Source organism: Polypterus senegalus, chromosome 1, assembly GCF_016835505.1.
Source record: "Polypterus senegalus isolate Bchr_013 chromosome 1, ASM1683550v1, whole genome shotgun sequence".
In the NCBI taxonomy this organism is placed as follows: domain Eukaryota; kingdom Metazoa; phylum Chordata; class Cladistia; order Polypteriformes; family Polypteridae; genus Polypterus; species Polypterus senegalus.
This window is the reverse complement of record NC_053154.1, coordinates 37,723,932-37,751,884: the sequence shown is the minus strand read 5'-3', so window position 1 is coordinate 37,751,884 and position 27,953 is coordinate 37,723,932. Positions and strand designations below refer to the sequence as shown.

General features: G+C 35.1%; 1 long non-coding RNA gene across 1 annotated transcript; it reads right to left on the bottom strand.

The window, feature by feature from the left end:
- LOC120524782 lies at nucleotides 1-24,201 on the bottom strand. The gene is made up of 5 exons (XR_005632850.1): nucleotides 24,173-24,201; nucleotides 16,301-16,342; nucleotides 14,990-15,016; nucleotides 1,341-1,382; nucleotides 1-56 (listed from the first exon to the last, which is right to left on the bottom strand). It is a non-coding gene; the product is annotated as an uncharacterized LOC120524782 (long non-coding RNA).
- Between the last annotated feature and the right edge of the window lie 3,752 nt (nucleotides 24,202-27,953).

The following is a 27,953-nucleotide window of genomic DNA, read 5'->3' as shown; positions in this document are numbered from 1 at the left end:
ACTGTGCATCATAAAATTAACATTCTTACCATATTTAGCCTTGAGTGCATCATATTCTGAAAGAAAAATTTTTTAATCACTTGTCACGCATTATGCACCAAAATAATTAAGATGGATAACAATTATGCATTTTCTTATATTTGGAGAATTCTGAAAGATTATTAGAATAAAATGAAAAGAAAACAAAAAAAAAAAACACATAAAATATAGACATACATAGGAAGTAAAGTCTTTCCAGAAAAAACTGTTACTGAAGTGTATATATTTTCAGATATTTTCTTTAGGTTTTAATGACACTAGTTATTATTCCAATGCTTTTTACTATTAAAAGTTGTTTGTTTTTAAACTCAACCTGTTCTGCAATTGCAAAAAAATGTACAAATGTTTTCCCAAACCATTCTGAACTATCTCTTATATCTACGCTGTGCTGTGAGCACACATTATGAACTCTGCTTTTTGGGTGTCTTCCCGCTCTTGTAATACTGTCCAGTATGACATAATAATGCTTTTTAAGAACCTGTGTGATCCTTGTGTTTAGCAGATCCAAATGTGCCAAGACATATTCCTTTACCTAACATGTACTGTTGAATTAAACTGATTTTTATTCTCACTTGATACCATTAAATCACATTAATAACTTTAATTACTAGGACACCTTATCTCTGGAAAAGACACTAATCCTCACTTGACTTGTGCAAGGTTAATACTTGAAGTGCACCTTGATGAGGATCCTCTTTTTACCCTGAGGCTGCAGTAAGAGATTTGGAAAGAAACCTTGCAAAAGATACTCCTGTTTGTGTCATCAAAAGACAATGACACACAATGTTTCTCTCTCTATTTTGCCTGAGAATAAACTGAGGTAGCATGGACACCTGCCCTTCATCTGTTACTGCTGGACTCCACTCCACTCCACTAAAGTCCTCAATAACCTTAAACTACACACAGTGTTAAGAAAATTTATATAATATAATGTTCCAGTTTTTTTAATGCCACTGCTGAAAGAATATTACCTGTAAATGTTTAGAAAGAGAAAATAATAAAGTACTGAACATAAGGTTGAGACTTACAGTGTAATCAAACAAAGTACATTTCCAAAGCAGGCGATTCTTAGTATATGTTTAGGCTTTAGAAGTAATGAAATCCTAGTTGCAGAAAACTGCATTTTCTACTCATGTGTTCTTGCAAATGACTCAGTTTTACATTATTTAATTATAAAAAAAAAATGCTAAATAAATTTAAAATAATTCATTTTATGTGCTCCTCACATTTAGCTTCTGTTTCTTGGGATTTTGTTAAAAGTCAATGTTTCATATACTGTGAATTTAAACATGAATACATACCTTCTTTCCATTTCTTATTGCCATCACACTTGACTAAATCATCTGTAATAAGGTAAAATGAAGGAAAAGAATGTTAATGTAAACATTTTTTAAGAGAGTTTTTCTTTTCATAAATGTGATAGCCGTTTGGGACATACAGGTTTAAGGATGGTGACCTTGAAGAGAGTTCACACATGCAGACTTTCTTCCAATATGTACTTGCCTAAGGTTCAAGGTTTTAATTTAGTCATGTTTAAAGAAGAAAATGTAAAACTTGTCTTCCTAGTTGCATCTAATAACAGACAATAATGAATAAACCCAAACAAATAGAGAAAAGACAGGTTAAAAACTGCAACATTTTTAATAATTTGAAAACGAGATTCTTTCCTAACCAGTTCTAGCTGTGTGATAGTGCATTTTACCTAAAATGATTACATCATACCAGTGTTAGTCCTTATAATAAAAACTAAAAAAAAAGTATGTTGTTAATGAAAAAAAAATCATAATTTCCTTGAATGAAAACTATAACTAAATAAAAATGAAAAAACAAAAACAAAGTTGAAGCTATTTTTTGTAATTTTAACTTTCACCACACTAGTCTTTGTGCATAATGTATACACAACTGTGTGGCTGCTGGTATATTTATTAAATAATATTTAAAACCTGTCTGTGCAGTCATAAATTTAGTTAAGAATGTTCATTGATTTGTGTGCATGTGTTAAGTATCCCTCACTGCTGGCATCTGAGACTGTGGATTTTATTGGTGTTTTCATCTATCAGTCAAGCTTTCCCTTCCAGAACTGAATACAAAAGCCTCAACACTTGTCAATGACTTATTCAGTGGATTTCATTTGCCAAAATTGACTGTCAATCAAAAGTGTTCCACTGTCAGCAAATGGCAGGCAATTTTCACTACACTTCAATTAAAAGGCACTTAAATTAAAAATGCCACACATTTGGAAGATATAGCTAAATTGTCTAAAGAATTAAATATGAGGAGGATTTGTTAAGTTTGATGAATAGTCATTCCCACGCTTCAAATTCAGGCATTGGCACGTAGACTTATCTTGCTCAATGGAAGAATCCTAACTCTCCACTGTTAAGTCATTGGGTAACTGATGTTATATTCTATTTGAAACTGGAAAAAATCTAATTCGCACTTACAGGATCTGTGCAGAACATTTTCAGAACCAGGCTGGATCTAATCAATAACATTTTAGAATAAGCATTTAAAGCACTGAGGAAGCAGATTCTCTCCCCATTTCAATTTCTTCTCCATTTATCTTTATTTACTTATTAATTCTCTTTCTCAGGGGTGGGGACTGATTTGTTTTCAGTCCTATTTTTGTAAAAACTGATCTGTTTGTATGTAATGTTGTGTGGTTACAATAAAATCAATAAAAGTATTTAAAAAATCAGTCATTATTTAGGCTGGAAAAAAAATGGTATCTTAATACATCAAAAAATGTACGCACGTCAGTCATTTAACCTTACTTCAAAACAGATAATGCTCATTTATTGAATGAAACTTTGCAGTGACAAATTAAGCAGATGCAGAGCACGCAGTCAATGTTATCAACCAAGGTGACATTACACATATGTGCTTAGTTTTAATTAATAATAATAATTCTTTGCATTTATATAGTGCTTTTCTCACTACTCAAAGCACTCAGCAATTGCAGCTTAAGGGCCTTGCTCACGGACCCAACAGAGCAGAGTCCCTTTTAGCATTTTACAGGATTTGAACCGGCAACCTTCCGATTGCCAGTGCAGATCCCTAGCCTCAGAGCCACCACTCTGCCTAGATAGGTTATTAGTACTGATATTTTGTTGTGGGCGGTAGGGTGTCGCAGGGAACATTCCTGCTACACTATCATGATGAACTGCTCTATGTTAAATATTTCATTGATAGCAAATTAATGATGTGCAATAATCTTAATATATTTAGAATGATGCAGCTTTGTAAAGTTTTTAACAGAGGATCTCCCTTCAAGTGTTTACTTTGCAGTAGGTCTAGCAGATGAAAAGTCATTAAATGGCTGAGACTACAAAACTGATAATGAAATCCACTCTTATCCTATTCATTGTTCCTTATTCCAAGTGTCTTGGGTAATTGTAACATCAACAATTATTTTCCTACATGTAGATGAACAAAAATCGTGTTATTTGTTCAAAGTTTTCTTTTTCTCGTTAGGAAGGCAGGCTCTATTGTAGGAATGAAGTTGCACAGTTTAACATCTGAGGCAGAGCGACGGGCGCTAAGCAAGCTCCTGTCAATCATGTAGAATCCACTGCATCCGATGAACAGTGTCATCTCCAGGCAGAGGAGTAGCTTCAGTGACAGACTGCTGTCACTGTCCTGCTTCACTGACAGACTGAGGAGATCGTTCCACCCCCACACTATGCGACTCTTCAATTCCACCCGGGGGGTAAACGCTAACATTATTCAAAGTTATTGTCTGTTTTTACATGCATTTTTATTACTCTTTAATTTAATATTGTTTTTTTGTATTAGTATACTGCTGCTGGATTATGTGAATTTCCCCTTGGGATTAATAAAGTAAAAAAAAAACTAAATACCGCTCGGGTTCAGATCGGGGGGGCCATTCCTCCCAATCACGTCATTGCCCACATAAGCATTGAAGTCTCCCAGCAGAACGATCTGAACCCGAGCGGTGTTTTGTTATTGGACTTCTGTGCTCGTCACGGATTGTCCATAATGAACACCATGTTCAAGCATAGGGGTGTTCATATGTGCACTTGGCACCAGGACACCCTAGGCCTCAGTTCGATAATCGACTTTGTGGTTGTGTCATTGGACTTGCGGCCACATGTCTTGGACACTCGGGTGAAGAGAGGGGCGGAGCTGTCAACTGATCACCACCTGGTGGTGAGTTGGCTTTGATGGTGGGGAAGATGCCGGTCAGGCCTGGTAGGCCCAAACGTGTTGTGAGGGTCTGCTCAAACGGCTGGCAGAGTCCCCTGTCAGAAGTAGCTTCAACTCCCACCTTCAGCAGAACTTCGACCACATCCAGAGGGAGGTGGGGGACATTGAGTCCGAATGGGCCATGTTCTGTGCCTCTATTGTTGAGGCGGCTGACCAGAGCTGTGGCCGTAAGGTGGTCGGTGCCTGTCGTGGAGGCAATCCCGAAACTGTTGGTGGACACCGGCGGTGAGGGATGCCATCAAGCTGAAGAAGGAGTCCTATAGGACCTTTTTGTCCTGCGGGTCTCTGGAGGCAGCTGATAGGTACCGGCAGGCCAAGCGGAATGCGGCTTTGGTGGTTGCTGAGGCAAAAACTCGGACATGGGAGGAGTTTGAGGAGGCCATGGAGAACGACTTTCGGACGGCTTCGAGGAGATTCTGGTCCACCGTTCGGCGCTCAGGAGAAGAAAACGGTGCAGTGTCAACACCGTATATGGTGGGGATGGTCCGCTGCTGACCTCGACGTTGTGGGTCGGTGGGGGGAGTACTTCGAAGACCTCCTCAATCCCACTAACATGTCTTCCAATGAGGAAGCAGAGCATGGGGACTCTGAGGTGGGCTCTCCCATCTCTGGGACTGAGGTCACCGAGGTGGGCAAAAACTCCTTGGTGGCAGGGCCCGGGTGGATTAGATACGCCTGGAGTTCCTCAAGGCTCTGGATGTTGTAGGACTGTCTTGGTTGACACGTCTCTGCAACATCGCATGGACATCGGGGACAGTGCCTCTGGATTGGCAGACCGGGGTGATGGTCCCCCTCTTTAAAAAGGGGGATCGGAGGGTGTGTTCCAACTACAGAGGAATCACACTCCTCTGCCTTCTTGGAAAAGTCTATTCGGGGGTCTTGGAGAGGATGGTCCGTCGGATAGTCGAAACTCGGATTCAGGTGGAAGAGTGTGGTTTTCGTCCTGGTCGCGGAACAGTGGACCAGCTCTACACCCTTAGCAGAATCCTGCAGGGTGCATGGGAGTTTGCCCAACCAGTCTACATGTGTTTTGTGGACTTGGAAAAGGCATTCGACCGTGTCCCTCGGGAATCCTGTGAGGGGTGCTATGGGAGTATGGGGTACGGACCCCTGATAAGAGGTGTTCGGTCCCTGTCCAACCGGTGTAAGGGCTTGGTCCGCAGTGTCGGCAGTAAGACGAGCCCATTTCCAGTGAGAGTTGGACTCGCCAGGGCTGCCCTTTTCACCGATTCTGTTCATAACTTTTATGGACAAAATTTCTAGGAGCAGCCAGGGTGTTGAAGGGGTCCAGTTTGGTGGACTTAGGATTGGGTCACTGCTTTTTCCAGATGATGTTGTCCTGATTGCTTCATCAGGCCGTGATCTTCAGCTCTCACTGGATCGGTTCGCAGCTGAGTGTGAAGCGGCTGGAATATGAATCAGCACCTCCAAATCCGAGACCATGGTCCTCAGCTGGAAAAAGGTGGAGTGCCCTCTTAGGGTTGGGGGAGAGATCCTGCCCCCAGTGGAGGAGTTCAAGTATCTCGGGTCTTGTTCATGAGTGAGGGAAGAATGGACCGTGAGATCGACAGGCGGATTGGTGCGGCATCCGCAGTGATGCAGGCTCTGCATCGGTCTGTCGTGGTGAAAAAAGAGCTGAGCCGTAAGGCAAAGCTCTCAATTTACCAGTCGATATACGTTCCTACCCCAACCATTGGCTATGGGTAGTGATTGAAAGAACGAGATTGCGAATACAAGCGGCTGAAATGAGTTTCCTCCGCAGGGCGTCAGGGCTTTCCCTTAAAGATAGGGTGAGAAGCTCAGTCATCTGGGAGTGGCTCAGATTAGAGCCGCTACTCCTCCTCATTGAGAGGAGTCAGATGAGGTGGCTTGGGCATCTGATCAGGATGCCTCTTGGACGCCTCCCTGGTGAGGTGTTCCGGTCACGTCCAACCGGGAGGAGGCCAAGAGGAAAACCCAGGACACGCTGGAGGGACTATGTCTCCCGGCTGGCCTGGGAACGCTTTGGGATTCTCCGGAAGAACTAGAAGAAGTGGCGGGGAGAGGGAAGTCTGGGCCTCTCTGCTCAAGCTGCTGCCCCGCAACCCGACCCGGATAAGCGGAACAGGATGGATGGATTAATAAAGTTTTTATCTATCTATCTATCTATCTATCTATCTATCTATCTATCTATCTATCTATCTATCTATCTATCTATTCTTCTTAAATTAATTCAATACTTTGACTTTCAAATATTTGTTAATATTTCCTATTGGTTTGTCTCCTGTGTTAGTAAAGTCATCTTTGCTTTTATTTTTATGGTATTCTTTTGACTATTCTGAAGCACTCTGAGCATTCGAAAGGTGCTATATGAATAAAATGTATTATTATTAATAATAAAAATAATAAAAATAAAAGTAACAATAATAATATTACTATCATACGGGGCCATAAGTTCAGGTTTGATTGCTAGCCTGGCCTGTGTGTCTATGCAGTTTTAATGTTCTCCCCATGTGTATGTCACTGAGTGAACGTACCTGAGATATTGTTTATTAGAAGTTTTTCCGTTAAGGTCTCTCAATTGCCAAAATCTGTTTATTAACAGAGTTCAAGTAATGACTTAAACAGTATTTTTACAAAACAAATAAAATAAGAATTACCTGAAAAAAAAACACTTTCAGAGTTTCGAAATGGGTAGATTTCATATAGTTCATATAAGGAGATATCAAAAATAAATATAAAATAACAGGATATACATGCAATGATCTTACTGCTCGCAAAAGGAATCTCAAAGATAAAAAAGAGATTTTGAAATAAAAAAAAATGTAATTAAACTTGTTTCAAGATAATAGCATCACAGCACACTTGTTCTTTGATTCTTGCATTTTTTGATTATATCGGAAGCTTGAACTCTCACATTATGATAAGAAAATAAGAGTTTTGTCACAGATAGTAAAACTGTATGTAGTAACTTGACAGGTAAAACATGAATTACATCAATTTCAAACACTTTTAAAGAAAAACTGTGTTTTTACACTTGTCCACATTTTTGATGAGTTATGCAGAACTAAACAAAATGTAACAAAACTAAAAGTTGGTAACTGAATAACTAAAACTAAATGAAAAAGATGAAAAAATAAATAAATAAAACCTAAAACACATAATTAAAAACTAAATTAAAAACTAAAACTAAAGCATATCTTAAAACTAGAAAATCGCTCTGTACATGAATTAAGGAAAGGGAGACCCTTACAATCAAATGGGCTTTTAACTATCTGAGGTACTAACCCCATGGGATGCAAGTTCACTGAAAAAAGAGTGCACTGATGTTGAAAAAGGAGAGCAGTCAAGTTTGTGTATGGGTGTGGAAATTCCCCTTAGTGGATTCCACAGACTTGTAAATCAACAAAAGAGCACACAGTCCAGCAAAACATTGAACATCATCCATATAGTGTAAGATACCAATATGATTTTCATACCATTCTCTGAGTCTACACCAATGATTTTCAACCCTTCTGGTATAAGGATTCACATTTTATCAATATTTATTAACTGATAACTCAGCATTTAAATACAGTGTACATAACATATTAAATACACATTGCACTCATATTAAAATTACTTGAAATGTGGGTATTTAATACTGAAACAAATTTAGTGTTGATTTGTCTTTTCACTAGGTAACCTGCACTTATCTGATTTTCACAAGTTTGCCAAAATCAGGGGTAAGTAAACAAAATTCAAAGAGTAATATGTTATATTGTGCTGAGGCTGACTCGTCAATTTCGGTGTAGATATCTACTGCATAAGGCCAGACAAACTGTTTTGCAATTGTGTGCGCTTTCTTATATTTGGCCATTGAATGTTCAATGAGTATGATACCCTGAGTGCATGCTGGCTTGCTGTACAAAACATACTAAAATATTTTTTTTATGAAGAGTTAACATTTGAATTATTAATTTTAAAAAGTCAAACAATTTAGTTCTTTAAGTAACATATTTTATTTTAAAATGTCTTTGTTGCTGAAGGATTTATGAATTTGATTGGTAATATCGCACCACAGATAACAACAGAAAATGCATAATGGCTTTTGCTCACCATACCTCAAGAAATATGGATTGTGTGTTCTTAAAACATTCCTATTTGGTTCAAGTTTTTAGGATGAATGTTGTGAGTCTAATACAAGACATTTGAGGAACTTGTCCCTGCACACTGGCTTTCCTAATGAAGCAATGGCATTTTTCTTTTAAAATTAAAGCTGATGACACATTTAGGGTGTTTAATAACCCATATTTGGGGTAAAACCTACTGGTTGAGAAACTCTACTTTACAACCTACCAAACCTGTCTATCTTTGATTCACTTGCTGTACTATGAGAGAGCTTTCTTTAAATGATCAAGTCGAGCAAGATACTGTGCATCATAAAGTTAACATTCTTACCAAATTCAGCCCTGAGTGCATCACATTCTGAAAGAGAACATTTTAAACCTTTGGTTAGACATTAAGCACCAAAATAATTAAGATGGATAACAATTATGCATTTTCTAATTTTTGGAGCATTCTGAAAGATTATTAGAATAAAATAATAAATAAATAAAATACACACATACATAAAAAATAAAGTAGTTCCTGAAACAAGTGTTACTGAAGTGTATATATGTTCAGATATTTTCCTTAAGTTTAAATGACACTGGTTATTATTCATATTATGGGATTATTATTATTATTAATCATATTATCGGATATCATCTACTGTTAAATTCTGGTCCATACTTGTAAATTTCTTATTTTTTATACTGATTGAGGATTTGTTTTGTTCTGTGTATTGTATTGTTTTGACCCTCTTCTGTTTGACAACCACTGCACGTTAAACCTACCTAGAAAGGGGTCTCTCTTTGAACTGCCTTTCCCAAGGTTTCTTCCATTTTTTCCCTACAAGGGTTTTTTTGGGAGTTTTTTCTTGTCTTCTTAGAGAGTCAAGCCTGGGGGTTATCAAGAGGCAGAGCCAGTTAAAGTCATTTGCTGCACTTCTTGTGTGATTTTGAGCTAGACAAAAATAAATCGTATTGTACTGTATTCCCATTTTTAACTATTAAAAGTTGTTTCTTTATAAACTCAACCTTTTGTCCAATTGAAAAAATTACAGAAATGTTTTCCCAAACCTTTCTGAAGGATCTCATTGATCTACGCTGAGCTCTGAGCACATGCTATAAACTGTGTTTTTTGTGTGTCTCCCCACTCTTGTAATATAGTCCAGTGTGACATAATAAAGCTTTATTAGAACTTGTGTGATGCTTTTGTTTAGCAGTTCCAAATGTGCCAAGACATATTCCTGTACCTAACATGTGTTGAATTAAACTGATTTTTATTCTAACTTGATACCATTAAATCACATTAAATAACTTTAATTACTAGGGCATCTTATTTTCTGGAAAAGACGCAATAATCCTCACTTGGTTTGTGCAAGGTTAATACTTTAAGTGCACCTTATTGAGGATCCTCTTTTCTCTGAGGCTATAGTAATTGATTTAGAAAGATACCTTGCAAAAGATACTCCTGTTTGTGTCATCAAAAGGCAATGACACACAATGTTTCTCTTTCCATTTTGCCTGAGAATAAACTGAGGTAGCATGGACACCTGCATTTCATCTGGTATTGCTGAACTCCATTAAAGTCCAATAAAACCTTAAACTACACACAGGGTTAAGAAAACTTATATAATTCACATGGCAATTTTGAAAGGATATTACCTGTAATTGTTCACAAAAAGAGGATAATAAACTACTGAGCATAATGTTGAGACTTACAATGAAATCAAACAAAGTACATTTCCAAAGCTGGTGATTACTGGTGTATGTTTAGGATTTAGGAGTAATTATATCCCAGTTGCAGACAACTGTATTTTCTTCTTATGTGTTTTTGCAAATGACTCAGATTTACATTATTTAATTATAAAAATGCTAAATAAATTTGAAATAATTAATTGTATGTGCTCTTCACATTTAGCTTCTGTTTTTTGGGATTTTATTAAAAGTGATTGTTTCATATACTGTGAATTTAAACGTGAATACATACTTTTTTTCCATTTGTCACTGTCATCAGGCTTGACCGAATCATCTGTAATAAAGTAAAATCAAGGAAAGGAATGTTAATGTAACATTTTCTAAGAGAGATTTTCTTTTCATAAATGTGATAGCCATTTGGGACATACAGGTTTAAGGATGGTGACCTTCAGAAGAGTTCACATATGCTGACACTTCTACCTCTATGTACTTGCCTAAGGTTCAAGGTTTTTATTTAGTCATGTTTAAAGAAGAAAATGTGAAATTTGCCTTCCTAGTTGCATCTAATAACAGACAGTAATGAATAAACACAAATAGAGTCAAGACAGGTTAAAAACTTACTCAAACAATTTTAACATTTTTACTTCATTTGAAAACGAGATTCTTTGCTAACCAGTTCTAGCTGTGTGATAGTGCATTTTACCTAAAATGATTACATCATACCAGTGTTACTCCTTATAATGAAAACAACTACAAAAATATGTTGTTAATGAAAAAAAATAATTTCCTTGATTGAAAACTAAATAAAAAAACCAAAAACAAAGTTTAAGCTATTTTTTGTAATTTTAACTTTCACCACACTAGTCTTTGTGCATAATGTATACACAACTGTGTGGCTGCTGGTATATTTATTAAATAATATTTAAAACCTGTCTGTGCAGTCATAAATTTAGTTAAGAATGTTCATTGATTTGTGTGCATGTGTTAAGTATCCCTCACTGCTGGCATCTGAGACTGTGGATTTTATTGGTCTTTTCATCTATCAGTCAAGCTTTCCCTTCTAAAACTGAATACAAAAGCCTCAACACTTGTCAATGACTTATTCAGTGGATTTCATTTGCAAAAATTGACGGTCAGTCAAAAGTGTTCCACTGTCAGCAAATGGCAGGCAATTTTCAATACAATTCAATTAAAAGGCACTTAAATTAAAACATGCCACACATTTGGAAGATACAGCTAAACAGTGTGTAAAATTAAATATGAGGAGGATTTGTTAAGTTTGATGAATAGTCATTCCCACGCTTCAGATTCAGGCATTGGCATGTAGACTTATCTTGCTCAAGTGGAAGAATCCTAACTCACCTGCTCTAAGTCATTGGGAAACTGATGTTAAATTCTATTTGAAACTGGAAAAAATCTAATTCGCACTTACAGGATCTGTACAGAACATTTTCAGAACCAGGCAGGATCTAATCAATAACATTTTAGAATAAGCATTTAAAGCACTGAGGAAGCAGATTCTCTCCCCATTTCAATTTCTTCTGCATTCATCTTTATTTACTTATTAATTCATCTATGTACTTATTTTTACTAGCTTTAAGTTTTATTCTGCTGGCTATGCTCTCTTTCTCAGGGGTGGACACTGATTTGTTTTCAATCCTATTTTTGTAAAAACTGATCTATTTGTATGTAATGTTATGTGATTAGAATAAAATCAATAAAACTATTTAAAAAAATCAGTCATTATTTAGGCTGGAAAAAAATGGTATCTTAATACATCAAAAAAGGTATGCACGTCAGTCATTTAACCTTACTTCAAAACAGATAATGCTCATTTATTGAATGAAACGTTGCAGTGACAGATTAAGCAGATGCAGAGCATGCAGTCAATGCTATCAACCAAGGTGACATTACACATATGTGCTTAGTTTTAATTAATAATAAATTCTTTGCATTTATATACTGGTTTTCTCACTACTCAAATTGCTCAGCAATTGCAGCTTAAGGGCCTTGCTCATTGACCCAACAGAGCAGAGTCCCTGTTGGCATTTTACAGGATTTGAACCGGGAACCTTCCGATTGCCAGTGCAGATCCCTAGCCTCAGAGCCATCACTCCGCCTAATTAGGTTATTAGTACTGATATTTTATTGTGGGCGGTAGGGTGTCGCAGGGAACATTCCTGCTACACTATCATGATGATCTGCTCTATGTTAAATATTTCATTGATTCCAAACTAATGATGTGCAATAATCTTAATATATTTAGAATGATGCAGCTTTGTAAAGTTTTTAACAGAGGATCTCCCTTCAAGTGTTTACTTTGCAGTAGGTCTAGCAGATGAAAAGCCATTGAATGGTTGAGACTACAAAACTGATAATGAAATCCACTCTTATCCTATTCATTGTTCCTTATTCCAAGTGTCTTAGGTAATTGTAACATCAACAATTATTTTCCTACATGTAGATGAACAAAAATCGTGTTATTTGTTGAAAGTTTTCTTTTTTCTCCTGCATTCTTCTGAAATTAATTCAATACTTTGACTTTCAAAAATGTATTAATATTTGCTATTGGTTTGTATCCTTTGTTAGTAAAGTCATCTTTGCTTTAATTTCTGTGGTATTATTTTGACTATTCTGAAGCACTCTGAGCATTCGAAAGGTGCAATATGAATAAAATGTATCATTATTATTATTAATAATAATAATAATAACAATAATAACAATAATAATAATAATAATAATAAAAGTAACAATAATAACATTACTATCACATGGTGCCATAAGTTCAGGTCTGATTGCCAGTCTGGTCTGTGTGTCTATGCAGTTTTAATGTTCTCCCAATGTGTATGTCACTGAGTGAACGTAACTTCAGATATTGTTTATTAGAAGTTTTTCCGTTAAGGTCTCTCAATTGCCAAAATCTGTTTATTAACAGAGTTCAAGTAATGACTTAAACAGTATTTTAAAAAATAAATAAAATAAGAATTACCTGAAAAAAAACACTTTCAGAGTTTCAAAATAGGTAGATTTCACATAGTTCAAATAAGGAGATATCAAAAATAAATATAAAATAACAGGATATGCATGCAATGATCTTACTGTACGCAAAAGGAATCTCAAAAATAAAAAAGAGTTTTTGAAATTAAAAAACATGTAATTAAACTTGTTTTAAGTTAATAGCATCACAGCACACTTGTTATTTGATTCTTGCATTTTTTGATTTTATTGGAAGCCTTGAACTCTCACATTATGATCAGAAAATAAGAGTTTTGTTACGTAAAACTGTATGTATAACTTGACAGGGAAAACATGAATTACATCAATTTCAAACACTATAAAGAAAAACTGTGTTTTTACACTTGGTCACATTTCTGATGAGTAATGCAAAACTAAAATAAATGTAACAAAAACTAAAAGTTGGTAACTGAAAAACAAAAACTAATTGAAAAAGAAGAAAAAATAAAAATAAAACCTAAAACACAAAATAAAAAACTAAATAAAAACTAAAACTAAAGCATATCTTAAAACTAGAAAATCACTCTTAACATGATGCAGGAAAGGGAGACAGTCGCAATCAAACGGGCTTTTAACCATCTGAGGTACCACTGGGATGTGAGTTTACTGAAAAAGAGTGAACTGATGATGTGGAAAACAAACATAAAACATTAACCTTCAAAGGAAAAACAACCTAATTTACAGTAATCTAAAGCCTAATACAAAAGCATTTAAGATAATGTATAAACAATAGGATAATAATATATCCAATAGAAGAGCAAATAAAAGGAGGGCAGTCAAGTTTGTGTATGGGTGTGGAAATTCCCCTTAGTGGATTTCAAAGACTTGCAAATCAACAAAAGAGAACACAGTCCAGCAATAAAATTAACATCATCCATATAGTGTAAGGTCCCAATATGATTTTCATACCATTCTCTGAGTCTACACCAGTGATTCTCAACCCTTCTGGTCTAAGGCTCCACATTTTATCAATTTTTATTCACTGATAACTCATGATTATCAGTAATTTTAAAGTAAATTAACCAGCATTTTTCGTGAATGGGACACATTAACAAATAACAGTAAATATATAGTCAGCATTTAAATACATTGTACATAACAGATTAAATACACATGGTATTCACCTTAAAATAACTTGACATGTGCATATTTAATACTGGAACAAATTTAGTTTTGATTTGTCTTTTCAATAGTAACCTACACTTATATCCGATTTTCACAAGTTTCCCAAAATCAGTGGTAAGTACACAAAATACAATGAGTAATATGTTTTATTGTGCTGAGGCTGACTCGTCAATTTTGGTGCAGATATCAACTTCATAAGGCAAGACAAACTGTTTTTCAATTGTGTGCGCTTTCTTATATTTGGCAATTGAATGTGCAATGAGATGATGCCCTGGGTGCAGGCTGGCTTGTTGTACAAACATACTAAAATGTTTTTTGTGAAGAGTCAAGATTTTAATTATTCATTTTAAAAAGTCAAACAATTTACTTCTTTAAGTAGCATACTTTATTTTCAAATGTGTTTGTTGCTTAAGGGTTTATGAATTTGTTTGGAATTATCGCACCACAGGTAACCAGAGAAAATGTGTAATGGCTGTTGCTCACCACCTCAGAAAATATGGGTTGTATGTTCTTAAAACATTTCTATTTGGTTTAAGTTTCTGGGATGAATGTTGTGAGTCTAATACAAGTCATTTGAGGAACTTGTCCCTACTCACTGGCTTTCCTTAAAGAAGCAATGTAATTTTTTTTTAATTAAAGCTGATGATGCATTTAGGGTGTTCAGCAACCACATTTGGGGTAAAACCCCACTGGTTGAGAAACTCTACTTTACAACATACCAAACCTGTCCATCTTTGATTCACTTGCTGTACTTTAAGAGAGCTTTCTTTAAATGATCAAGTCGAGCAAGATACTGTGCATCATAAAATTAACATTCTTACCATATTTAGCCTTGAGTGCATCATATTCTGAAAGAAAAAATTTTAATCACTTGTTACGGATTATGCACCAAAATAATTAAGATGGATAACAATTATGCATTTTCTTATTTTTGGAGAATTCAGAAAGATTATTAGAATAAAATGAAAAGAAAACAAAAAAAAAAAAACCACATAAAATACAGACATACATAGAAAATAAAGACTTTCCAGAAAAAACTGTTACTGAAGTGTATATATTTTCAGATATTTTCTTTAGGTTTTAATGACACTAGTTAATATTCCAATACTTTTTACAATTAAAAGTTGTTTGTTTTTAAACTCAACCTGTTCCCCAATTGCAAAAAAATGTACAAATGTTTTCTCAAACCATTCTGAACTATCTCTTACATCTACGCTGTGCTGTGAGCACACATTATGAACTCTGCTTTTTGGATGTCTTCCCGCTCTTGTAATACTGTCCAGTATGACATAATATGCTTTTTAAGAACCTGTGTGATGCTTGTGTTTAGCAGATCCAAATGTGCCAAGACATATTCCTTTACCTAACATGTACTGTTGAATTAAACTGATTTTTATTCTCACTTGATACCATTAAATCACATTAATAACTTTAATTACTAGGACATCTTATCTCTGGAAAAGACACTAATCCTCACTTGACTTATGCAAGGTTAATACTTGAACAGCACCTTGATGAGGATCCGCTTTTTACCCTGAGGCTGCAGTAACAGATTTGGAAAGAAACCTTGCAAAAGATACTCCCGTTTGTGTCATCAAAAGACAATGACACACAATGTTTCTCTCTCTATTTTGCCTGAGAATAAACTGAGGTAGCATGGACACCTGCCCTTCATCTGTTACTGCTGGACTCCACTCCACACCACTAAAGTCCTCAATAACCCTAAACTACACACAGTGTTAAGAAAATTTATATAATATAATGTTTCAGTTTTTTTAATGACACTGCTAAAAGAAAATTACCTTTAAATGTTCAGAAAGAGAGAATAATAAACTACTGAACATAAGGTTGAGACTTACAGTGTAATCAAACAAAGTACATTTCCAAAGCAGGCGATTCTTAGTATATGTTTAGGCTTTAGAAGTAATGAAATCCTAGTTGCAGAAAACTGCATTTTCTACTCATGTGTTCTTGCAAATGACTCAGTTTTACATTATTTAATTATAAAAAAAAAATGCTAAATACATTTAAAATAATTCATTTTATGTGCTCCTCGCATTTAGCTTCTGTTTCTTGGGATTTTGTTAAAAGTCAATGTTTCATATACTGTGAATTTAAACGTGAATACATACCTTCTTTCAATTTCTTATCGCCATCATACTTGACTAAATCATCTGTAATAATGTAAAATGAAGGAAAAGAATGTTAATGTAAACATATTATAAGAGAGTTTTTCTTTTCATAAATGTGATAGCCGTTTGGGACATACAGGTTTAATGATGGTGACCTTGAAGAGAGTTCACACATGCAGACTTTCTTCCAATATGTACTTGCCTAAGGTTCAAGGTTTTAATTTAGTCATGTTTAAAGAAGAAAATGTAAAACTTGCCTTCCTAGTTGCATCTAATAACAGACAATAATGAATAAACCCAAACAAATAGAGAAAAGACAGGTTAAAAACTGCAACATTTTTAATAATTTGAAAACGAGATTCTTTGCTAACCAGTTCTAGCTGTGTGATAGTGCATTTTACCTAAAATGATTACATCATACCAGTGTTATTCCTTATAATGAAAACTAAAACAAAAGTATGTTGTTAATGAAAAAAAATCATAATTTCCTTGAATGAAAACTATAACTAAATAAAAATGAAAAAACAAAACAAAGTTGAAGCTTTTTTTTGTAATTTTAACTTTCACCACACTAGTCTGTGTGCATAATGTATACACAACTGTGTGGCTGCTGGTATATTTATTAAATAATATTTAAAACGTGCCCGTGCAGTCATAAATTTAGTTAAGAATGTTCATTGATTTGTGTGCATGTGTTAAGTATCCCTCACTGCTGGCATCTGAGACTGTGGATTTTATTGGTCTTTTCATCTATCAGTCAAGCTTTCCCTTCCAGAACTGAATACAAAAGCCTCAAAACTGGTCAATGACTTATTCAGTGGATTTAATTGGCCAAAATTGACTGTCAATGTCAAATGGCAGGCAATTTTCACTACACTTCAATTAAAAGGCACTTAAATTAAAAAATGCCACACATTTGGAAGATACAGCTAAACAGTGTGTAAAATTAAATATGAGGAGGATTTGTTAAGCTTGATGAATTCTCATTTCCACGCTTCAAATTCAGGCATTGGCACGTAGACTTATCTTGCTCAAATGGAAGAATCCTAACTCTCCTCTGTTAAGTCTGTGGTAACTGATGTTATATTCTATTTGAAACTGGAAAAAATCTCATTAGCACTTATAGGATCTGTGCAGAACTTTTTCAGAACCAGGCAGGATCTAATCAATAACATTTTAGAATAAGCATTTAAAGCACTGAGGAAGCAGATTCTCTCCCCATTTCAATTTCTTCTCCATTTATCTTTATTTACTTATGAATTAATCTATGTACTTACTTTTAGTAGCATTAAGTTTTACTCTGCTCGCCATGCTCTCTTTCTCAGGGGTGGGGACTGATTTGTTTTCAGTCCTATTTTTGTAAAAACTGATCTATTTGTATGTAATGTTGTGTGGTTACAATAAAATCAATAAAAGTATTTAAAAAAAAAATCAGTCATTATTTAGGTTGGAAAAAAAATGGTATCTTAATACATCAAAAAAGGTATTCAAGTCAGTCATTTAACCTTACTTCAATAGAGATAATGCTCATTTATTGAATGAAATTTTGCAGTGACAAATTAAGCAGATGCAGAGCACGCAATGTTTTCAACCAAGGTGACATTACATATATGTGCTTAGTTTTAATTAATAACTAGCAAAATACCCGCTTCGCAACGGCGAAGTACTGCATTAAAATTTTTATTAAGAAGAAAATTAAACCTTTTAAACTGAGGGAAAATATACCAATAATTATTTGTTAAGGATCACTTTCTATACCACATTGTGATTTCAGCCCTCCGGTTGTAATATGACCAAGCTGTACGCTGAGCTTACTCTTGAGCATGCAACTTACAGTTGGCCATGTGAACAGTAATCTTGTTTCAAATCTCACAGCTTGAATTGCTGCTGTCATAATCGGTTTGAGTTTCATGGTTTGTTTCGATTACGACAGTATTTGCAGGACTTGTGTTTAAGTGACATTCGGCATTTCTCAAGCGTTGTAAGCATACAACTGGTTTCATCGATAATTTCACATCCAGCTTTTGAGAGTTTAAACATTCATAAACATCAAAGTGTCCACTACTGAAATCGTCACCTGTGAATCTAAGATGTTTATGAGGCATTGGCAGTTGTCGAAAGGTGTAAAATATTTGGCCATTTTGGTACACTTAAAAAGCGATAACCGAACAATTCAGCAGCAGCCATCAACTCACATGCAGAACCATAGGTGAAGGGCTTAAGCATTTTACTCTTCTAGTGCTCCTGTATAGTATAATTACCTCCTGTACCGTCATCAGTCCACACCTTGATCCTATACCATTCATTCAATACATAAAACACAATGTTCCTCCGGATATCAAGAGTGAGCCTGATATGGCCGTGCAATATGTAACACAGAGAATGGAAAGGTAGGTGCCATGCCGGGCATGGAAACCACTCGGTAAGTGACAGATGTCTGATCAATGGTGATCACCTCGATAGACATGGCAATGGGGAATACGGTTGGAATGATAAAGGAAATGGGTACCTGAGCAATGTAAATTAAGTCTAAAATACCTACACAATAACTATAATCGTAATAAACGAACAATAAAACAGCGGAGAAGCCGAGGATTAAATAAAAGGCTGTAGTTATCAGTAGGGAGACGTGAATCCGTGGTGAAGCAAGGAAGAGAATGTAGAGACCGCAGCGACGGACGGCTTTATATAGGCAGGCAGTCAACAACGTGGGTCCCTTTCCCAACGCCGCCTCACACGGTGACCGAGCTGCAGGCTATGGACGATATATGTACGTAAGTAGGATTCAGTTAGCGCTGGGAACCCGTGTACCAAATTTCTTGAAGATGGGCCCATAAGTAACAAAGGCAGTTGAAAAGTTCAACATGGCGGCCGACAGTGGCATCATACCACTGAAATAAGTATGTACATCGGTTTTGGTTAGCTCAGGAAGCCTCCTACCAAATTTCGTGAAGATGGGGCCATAAATAAGAAAGTTCAACATGGCGGACGTTGTTGACCGTTATGACCGTTATGTGTAGAATTTCGAAATGAAACCTGCTTAACTTTTGTAAGTAAGCTGTAAGGAATGAGCCTGCCAAATTTCAGACTTTCTACCTACACGGGAAGTTGGAGAATTAGTGACGTTGGAAAGTTCAATATGGCGGCTCACAGTGGCGTCATACCACTGAAATAAGTACGTACATTGGTTTCGGTTAGCTCAGGGAAGCCGCCTACCAAATTTTGTGAAGATGGGGCCAAAAATAAGAAAGTTCAACATGGCAGACTTTGTTGGCCATTATGACTGTTACGTGTAGAATTTCGAAATGAAACCTGCTCAACTTTTGTAAGTAATCTGTAAGGAATGAGCCTGCCAAATTTCAGCCTTCTACCTACACGGAAGTTGGAGAATTAGTGACGTTGTAAAGTTCAATATGGTGGCTGACAGTGGCGTCATACCACCGAAATAAGTGCGTACATTGGTTTCGGTTAGCGCAGGGAAGCCGCCTAACAAATTTCGTGAAGATGGGGCCATAAATAAGAAAGTTCAACATGGCAGATGTTGTTGACCGTTATGACCATTACGTGTAGAATTTCGAAATGAAACCTGCTTAACTTTTGTAAGTAAGCTGTAAGGAATAAGCCTGCCAAATTTCAGCCTTCTACCTACAGGGAAGTTGGAGAATTGGTGATGAGTGAGTCAGTGAGTGAGTGAGTGAGTGAATCAGTGAGGGCTTTGCCTTTTATTAGTACAGTGGAACCTCGGTTTACAAGTAACTTGGTTTACGAGTGTTTTGCAAGACGAGCAAAAATTTTAATAAATTTTGACTTGATAAACGGCGATGTCTTTAAATACGAGTAGTATGGATACACTTTGTCTGCTGAGCGTCATGTGATCACAACTGAGCTGATGGTTCTCTCTCTCTTTCTCCTAATCTCGCCGCCAGCGCATCTCTCTCTCTCTCTCCTTATCTCGCCGCCGCCAGCGTCTCTTTCTCTCTCTCTCCTTATCTCGCTTACTGCCCAGCGTCTCTCTCTCTCTCCTTATCTCGCCGCCTCTCTCTCTCTCTCTCTCTGGCAATCGTCTCCTATTCTCCGTCTGAGTCTGTGTGCCTCACTCATATAGTCAACATCCGTGCGTATACTGTTTACTACAGCATTGTGACTGTGTGTGTGTGTGCGCTGTGAAGTGCGAGTCCCTATCTTGCTCACCAAAACACGAAGCTGAGTCTCAGTACTTTAACACCAGCTTTATTCAGCTTGAAACAGCAACAGCGCTGTTATTTATTGTAGCGGATCTTTATAATGTTCCTTGTATGACCAATTGACGACAGGCGCTAATAGCATGTCTGCGATCTATATGGATGCGCTTATACGCAAACTGCTACAGCGCTGGGAGACTGCGATTGCTTCGGGACGCTCTTAAGCGTGTCGTCCTGTTGGGTGGAATCCCACATGAGTTTAGAAACTCACACCAGCCATGATTCTTTTTAAAGGTAAAGTGCAGGTTAATTTGTATTATGTATTTTACTTTATATTTTGTATTAATCATTTTATATGAATAGTTTTGGGTTGTGGAACGAATCATCTGAGATTCCATTATTTCTTATGGGGAAATTCGCTTTGATATACGAGTGCTTTGGATTGCGAGCACATTTCGAACAATTATGCTCGCAAACCGAGGTTCCACTGTATAGATAATAATAATAATTCTTTGCATTTATATAGTGCTTTTCTCACTACTCAAAGCGCTCAGCAATTGCAGCCTAAGAGCCTTGCTCATGGACCCAACAGAGCAGAGTCCCTTTTAGAATTTTACGGGATTTCAACCGGGAACCTTCCGATTGCCAGTGCAGATCCCTAGCCTCAGAGCCATCACTCCGCCTAATTACGTTATTAGTACTGATATTTTATTGTGGCCGGTAGGGTGTCGCAGGGAACATTCCTGCTATATTATCATGATGATCTGCTCTATGTTAAATATTTCATTGATAGCAAATTAATCTTAATATATTTAGAATGATGCAGCTTTGTAAAGTTTTTAACAGAGGATCTCCCTTCAAGTGTTTACTTTGCAGTAGGTCTAGCAGATGAAAAGCCATTGAATGGTTGAGACTACAAAACTGATAATGAAATCCACTCTTATCCTATTCATTGTTCCTTATTCCAAGTGTCTTGGGTAATTGTAACATCAACAATTATTTTCCTACATGTAGCTGCATAAAAATCGTGTTATTTGTTGAAAGCTTTCTTTTTTCTTGTTAGTAAGGCAGGCTCTATTGCAGGAATGAAGCTGACCAGTTTAACATCTGTGGCAGAGCGACGGGCGCTAAGCAAGCTCCTGTCAATCATGGAGAATCCACTGCATCCAGTGTACAGGATCATCTCCAGGCTGAGGAGTAGCTTCACTGACAGACTGAGGGGATCGTTCCTCCCCCACACTATGCGACTCTTCAGTTCCACCTGGGGGGGTAAAAGCTAACATTATTCAAAGTTATTGTCTGTTTTTTACATGCATTTTTATTACTCTTTAATTTAATATTGTTTTTTTGTATTAGTATACTGCTGCTGGGTTATGTGAATTTCCCCTTGGGATTAATAAAGTATCTATCTATCTTATCTATCTATCTATCTATCTATCTATCTATCTATCTATCTATCTATCTATCTATCTATCTATCTATTCTTCTTAAATTAATTCAATACTTTGACTTTCAAATATTTATTAATATTTCCTATTGGTTTGTCTCCTGTGTTAGTAAAGTCATCTTTGCTTTTATTTTTATGGTATTCTTTTGACTATTCTGAAGCACTCTGAGCATTCGAAAGGTGCTATATGAATACAATGTATTATTATTAATAATAAAAATAAAAGTAACAATAATAATATTACCATCATACGGTGCCATGATTTCAGGTTTGATTGCTAGCCTGGTCTGTGTGTCTATGCAGTTTTAATGTTCTCCCCATGTGTATGTCAGTGAGTGAGTGTTAACTTGAAATATTGTTTATTAGAAGTTTTTCCGTTAAGGTCTCTCAATTGCCAAAATCTGTTTATTAACAGAGTTCAAGTAATGACTTAAACAGTATTTTATAAAATAAGTAAAGTAAGAATTACCTGAAAAAAAAACACTTTCAGAGTTTCGAAATGGGTAGATTTCATATAGTTCATATAAGGAGATATCAAAAATAAAAATAAAATAACAGGATATACATGCAATGATCTTACTGCTCCAAAAGGAATCTCAAAAATAAAAAAGAGATTTTGAAATAAAAAAAAATGTAATTAAACTTGTTTCAAGTTAATAGCATCACAGCACACTTGTTCTTTGATTCTTGCATTTTTTGATTATATTGGAAGCCTTGAACTCTCACATTATGATAAGAAAATAAGAGTTTTGTCACAGATAGTAAAACTGTATGTAGTAACTTGACAGGTAAAACATGAATTACATCAATTTCAAACACTATAAAGAAAAACTGTGTTTTTACACTTGTCCACATTTTTGATGAGTAATGCAGAACTAAACAAAATGTAACAAAAACTAAAAGTTGGTAACTGAATAACTAAAACTAAATGAAAAAGATGAATAAATAAATAAAAGTCTAAAACACATAATTAAAAACTAAATAAAAATTAAAACTAAAGCATAAATTAAAACTAGAAAATCGCTCTGTACATGAATTAAGGAAAGGGAGACCCTTACAATCAAATGGGCTTTTAACTATCTGAGGTACTAACCCCATGGGATGCAAGTTCACTGAAAAAAGAGTGCACTGATGTTGAAAAAGGAGAGCAGTCAAGTTTGTGTATGGGTGTGGAAATTCCCCTTAGTGGATTCCACAGACTTGTAAATCAACAAAAGAGCACACAGTCCAGCAAAACATTTAACTTCATCCATATAGTGCAAGACACCAATATCATTGTCATACCATTCTCTGAGTCTACACCAGTGATTCTCAACCCTTCTGGTCTAAGGATCCACATTTTATCAATATTTATTTACTGATAACTCAGCAGTTAAATAGTGTACATAACATATTAAATACACATTGCACTCATATTAAAATTACTTGAAATGTGGGTATTTAATACTGAAACAAATTTAGTGTTGATTTGTCTTTTCACTAGGTAACCTGCACTTATCTGATTTTCACAAGTTTGCCAAAATCAGGGGTAAGTAAACAAAATTCAAAGAGTAATATGTTATATTGTGCTGAGGCTGACTCGTCAATTTCGGTGTAGATATCTACTGCATAAGGCCAGACAAACTGTTTTGCAATTGTGTGCGCTTTCTTATATTTGGCCATTGAATGTTCAATGAGTATGATACCCTGAGTGCATGCTGGCTTGTTGTACAAAACATCCTAAATTTGTTTTTTTTCATGAAGAGTTAACATTTGAATTATTAATTTTAAAAAGTCTAAAAATTTAGTTCTTTAAGTAACATATTTTATTTTAAAACATCTTTGTTGCTGAAGGATTTATGAATTTGTTTGGTAATATCGCACCACAGATAACGACAGAAAATGCATAATGGCTTTTGCTCACCATACCTCAGAAAATATGGATTGTGTGTTCTTAAAACATTCCTATTTGGTTCAAGTTTTTAGGATGAATGTTGTGAGTCTAATACAAGACATTTGAGGAACTTGTCCCTGCACACTGGCTTTCCTAATGAAGCAATGGCATTTTTCTTTTAAATTAAAGCTGATGACGCATTTAGGGTGTTTAATAACCCATATTTGGGGTAAAACCCACTGGTTGAGAAACTCTACTTTACAACCTACCAAACCTGTCTATCTTTGATTCACTTGCTGTACTATGAGAGAGCTTTCTTTAAATGATCAAGTCGAGCAAGATACTGTGCATCATAAAGTTAACATTCTTACCAAATTCAGCCCTGAGTGCATCACATTCTGAAAGAGAACATTTTAAACCTTTGGTTAGACATTAAGCACCAAAATAATTAAGATGGATAACAATTATGCATTTTCTAATTTTTGGAGCATTCTGAAAGATTATTAGAATAATAAATAAATAAAATACACACATACATAAAAAATAAAGTAGTTCCTGAAACAAGTGTTACTGAAGTGTATATATTTTCAGATATTATACTAGTTATTATTCATATTATGGGATTATTATTATTATTAATCATATTATCGGATATCATCTACTGTTAAATTCTGGTCCATACTTGTAAATTTCTTATTTTTTATACTGATTGAGGATTTGTTCTGTTCTGTGTATTATATTGTTTTAAACCCCTTCTGTTTGACAACCACTGCACGTTCAACCTACCTGGAAAGGGGTCTCTCTTTGAACTGCCTTTCCCAAGGTTTCTTCCATTTTTTCCCTACAAGGGTTTTTTTGGGAGTTTTTTCTTGTCTTCTTAGAGAGTCAAGCCTGGGGGTTATCAAGAGGCAGAGCCAGTTAAATCCCATTGCTGCACTTCTTGTGTGATTTTGGGCTAGACAAAAAGTAAATTGTATTGTATTCCAATTTTTTACTATTAAAAGTTGTTTCTTTATAAACTCAACCTTTTGTCCAATTGAAAAAATTACAGAAATGTTTTCCCAAACCTTTCTGAAGGATCTCATTGATCTACGCTGAGCTCTGAGCACATGCCATAAACTGTGTTTTTTGTGTGTCTCCCCACTCTTGTAATATAGTCCAGTGTGACATAATAAAGCTTTATTAGAACTTGTGTGATGCTTTTGTTTAGCAGTTCCAAATGTGCCAAGACATATTCCTGTACCTAACATGTGTTGAATTAAACTGATTTTTATTCTAACTTGATACCATTAAATCACATTAAATAACTTTAATTACTAGGGCATCTTATTTTCTGGAAAAGACGCAATAATCCTCACTTGGTTTGTGCAAGGTTAATACTTTAAGTGCACCTTATTGAGGATCCTCTTTTCCCTGAGGCTGCACTAATTGATTTAGAAAGATACCTTGCAAAAGATACTGTCGTTTGTGTCATCAAAAGGCAATGACACACAATGTTTCTCTTTCCATTATGCCTGAGAATAAACTGAGGTAGCATGGACACCTGCCTTTCATCTGGTATTGCTGAACTCCATTAAAGTCCACAAAAACCTTAAACTACACACAGGGTTAAGAAAACTTATATAATTCACATGGCAATTTTGAAAGGATATTACCTGTAATTGTTCACAAAAAGAGGATAATAAACTACTGAGCATAATGTTGAGACTTACAATGAAATCAAACAAAGTACATTTCCAAAGCTGGTGATTACTGGTGTATGTTTAGGATTTAGGAGTAATTATATCCCAGTTGCAGACAACTGTATTTTCTTCTTATGTGTTTTTGCAAATGACTCAGATTTACATTATTTAATTATAAAAATGCTAAATAAATTTTAAAATAATTCATTTTATGTGCTCTTCACACTTAGCTTCTGTTTCTTGGGATTTTGTTAAAAGTCAATGTTTCATATACTGTGAATTTAAACATGAATACATACCTTCTTTCCATTTCTTATTGCCATCACACTTGACTAAATCATCTGTAATAAAGTAAAATCAAGGAAAGGAATGTTAATGTAACATTTTCTAAGAGAGATTTTCTTTTCATAAATGTGATAGCCGTTTGTGACATACAGGTTTAAGGATGGTGACCTTGAAGAGAGTTCACACATGCACACACTCTTCCACTATGTACTTGCCTAAGGTTCAAGGTTTTTATTTAGTCATGTTTAAAGAAGAAAATGTGAAATTTGCCTTCCTAGTTGCATCTAATAACAGACAGTAATGAATAAACACAAATAGAGTCAAGACAGGTTAAAAACTTACTCAAACAATTTTAACATTTTTACTTCATTTGAAAACCAGATTCTTTGCTAACCAGTTCTAGCAGTGTGATACTGCATTTTGCCTAAAATAGTTACATGATAACAGTCTTATTTCTGTTAATGAAAACTAAAAAATAAATGTTGTTAATGAAAAAAGTCATCATTTTGCTAAAACATAAAATGGTATTAAAAGAAAATAAAAATGAGAAAAAAAAAGGAAAAATAACTATTTTTGTAATTTTAACTTTCACCACACTAGTCTTTGTGCATAACGTACACACAAATGTGCGGCTGCTGGTATATTTATTAAATAATATTTAAAACCTGTCTGTGCGGTCATAAATTTGGTTAAGAATGATCATTGATTTGTGTGCATGTGTTAAGTATCCCTCACTGCTGGCATCTCAGACTGTGGATTTTATTGGTCTTTTCATTCATCAGTTAAGGTTTCCCTTCTAGATCCGAAAAGAAAAGCCTGAACACTGGTCAATGACTTATTGTGTGGATTTCATTTGACAAAATTCACGGTGAGTTAAAAGTATTACACTATCAGCAAATGGCTAGCAATTTTCAGTACACTTCAATGAAAAGGCACTTAAATTAAAAATGCCACACATTTGGAAGATATAGCTAAATTGTCTAAAGAATTAAATATGAGGAGGATTTGTTAAGCTCGATGAATAGTCATCCCCACGCTTCAAATTCAGGCATTATTTAGGCTGGAAAAAAATGGTATCTTTATACATCAAAGAAGGCACATACGTCAGCCATTTAACCTTACTTCAAAACAGATAATGCTCATTTACTGAATGAAACTTTGCAGTTACAGATTAAGCAAATGTGGAGTATGCAGTCAATGTTATCAACCAAGGTGACATCACACATACAGTATGTGCTTAGTTTTAATTAGGTCATTAGTACTGACATAAAATTATGATAATGAAATCCACTGTTATCCTAAATTCATTGTTACTTATTCTTACTGTCTTGGGTAATTGTAACATCAACAATTATATTTCTACATGCAACTGAATTTGTTGACAGTTTTCTTTTTTCTCCTGCTTGTTTCTTACTTTAATTCAATACTTTGACTTTCAAATATTTATTAATGTTTGCTATTAGTTTGTCTCCTGTATTAGTAAAGTCATCTTTGCTTTTATTTCTATGGTATTCTTTTTAGTATTCTTAAGCACTCTGAGCATTTGAAAGGTGCTACATAAATAAAATTTATTATTAATAATAATAATAATAATAACAATAATAATAATAAGTAATACTAATAATAATAAAAGAAATAACACTAATAATATTACTATCACACAGTGCCATGACTTTAGGTTTGATTGCTAGCCTAGTCTGTGTGTCTCTGCAGTTTCAATGTTCTCCCCATGTGTATGTCACTGAGTGAGTGTTAACTTGAGATATTGTTTATTAGAAGTTTGTCAAGTAATGACTTAAACAGTATTTTAAAAAATAAGTAAAATAAGAATTACTTGAAAAAACACTTTCAGAAATTTCAAAACAGGTAGATTTCATATAGTTCATATAAGGAGATATCAAAAATAAATATAAAATAACAGGATATGCATGCAATGATCTTACTGCTCGCAAAAGGAATCTCAAAAATAAAAAAGTTTTTGAAATTAAAAAAACTTAATCAAACTTATTTCAGGTTAATGGCATCACAGCACACTTGTTATCTGATTCGTGCATTTTTTGATTATATTGGAAGCCTTGAACTCTCACATTATGAGAAAAAATAAGAGTTTTGTCACAGATAGTAAAATTGTATGTATTAAGTTGACAGGTAAAACGTGAATTACTTCAATTTTGAACACTATAAA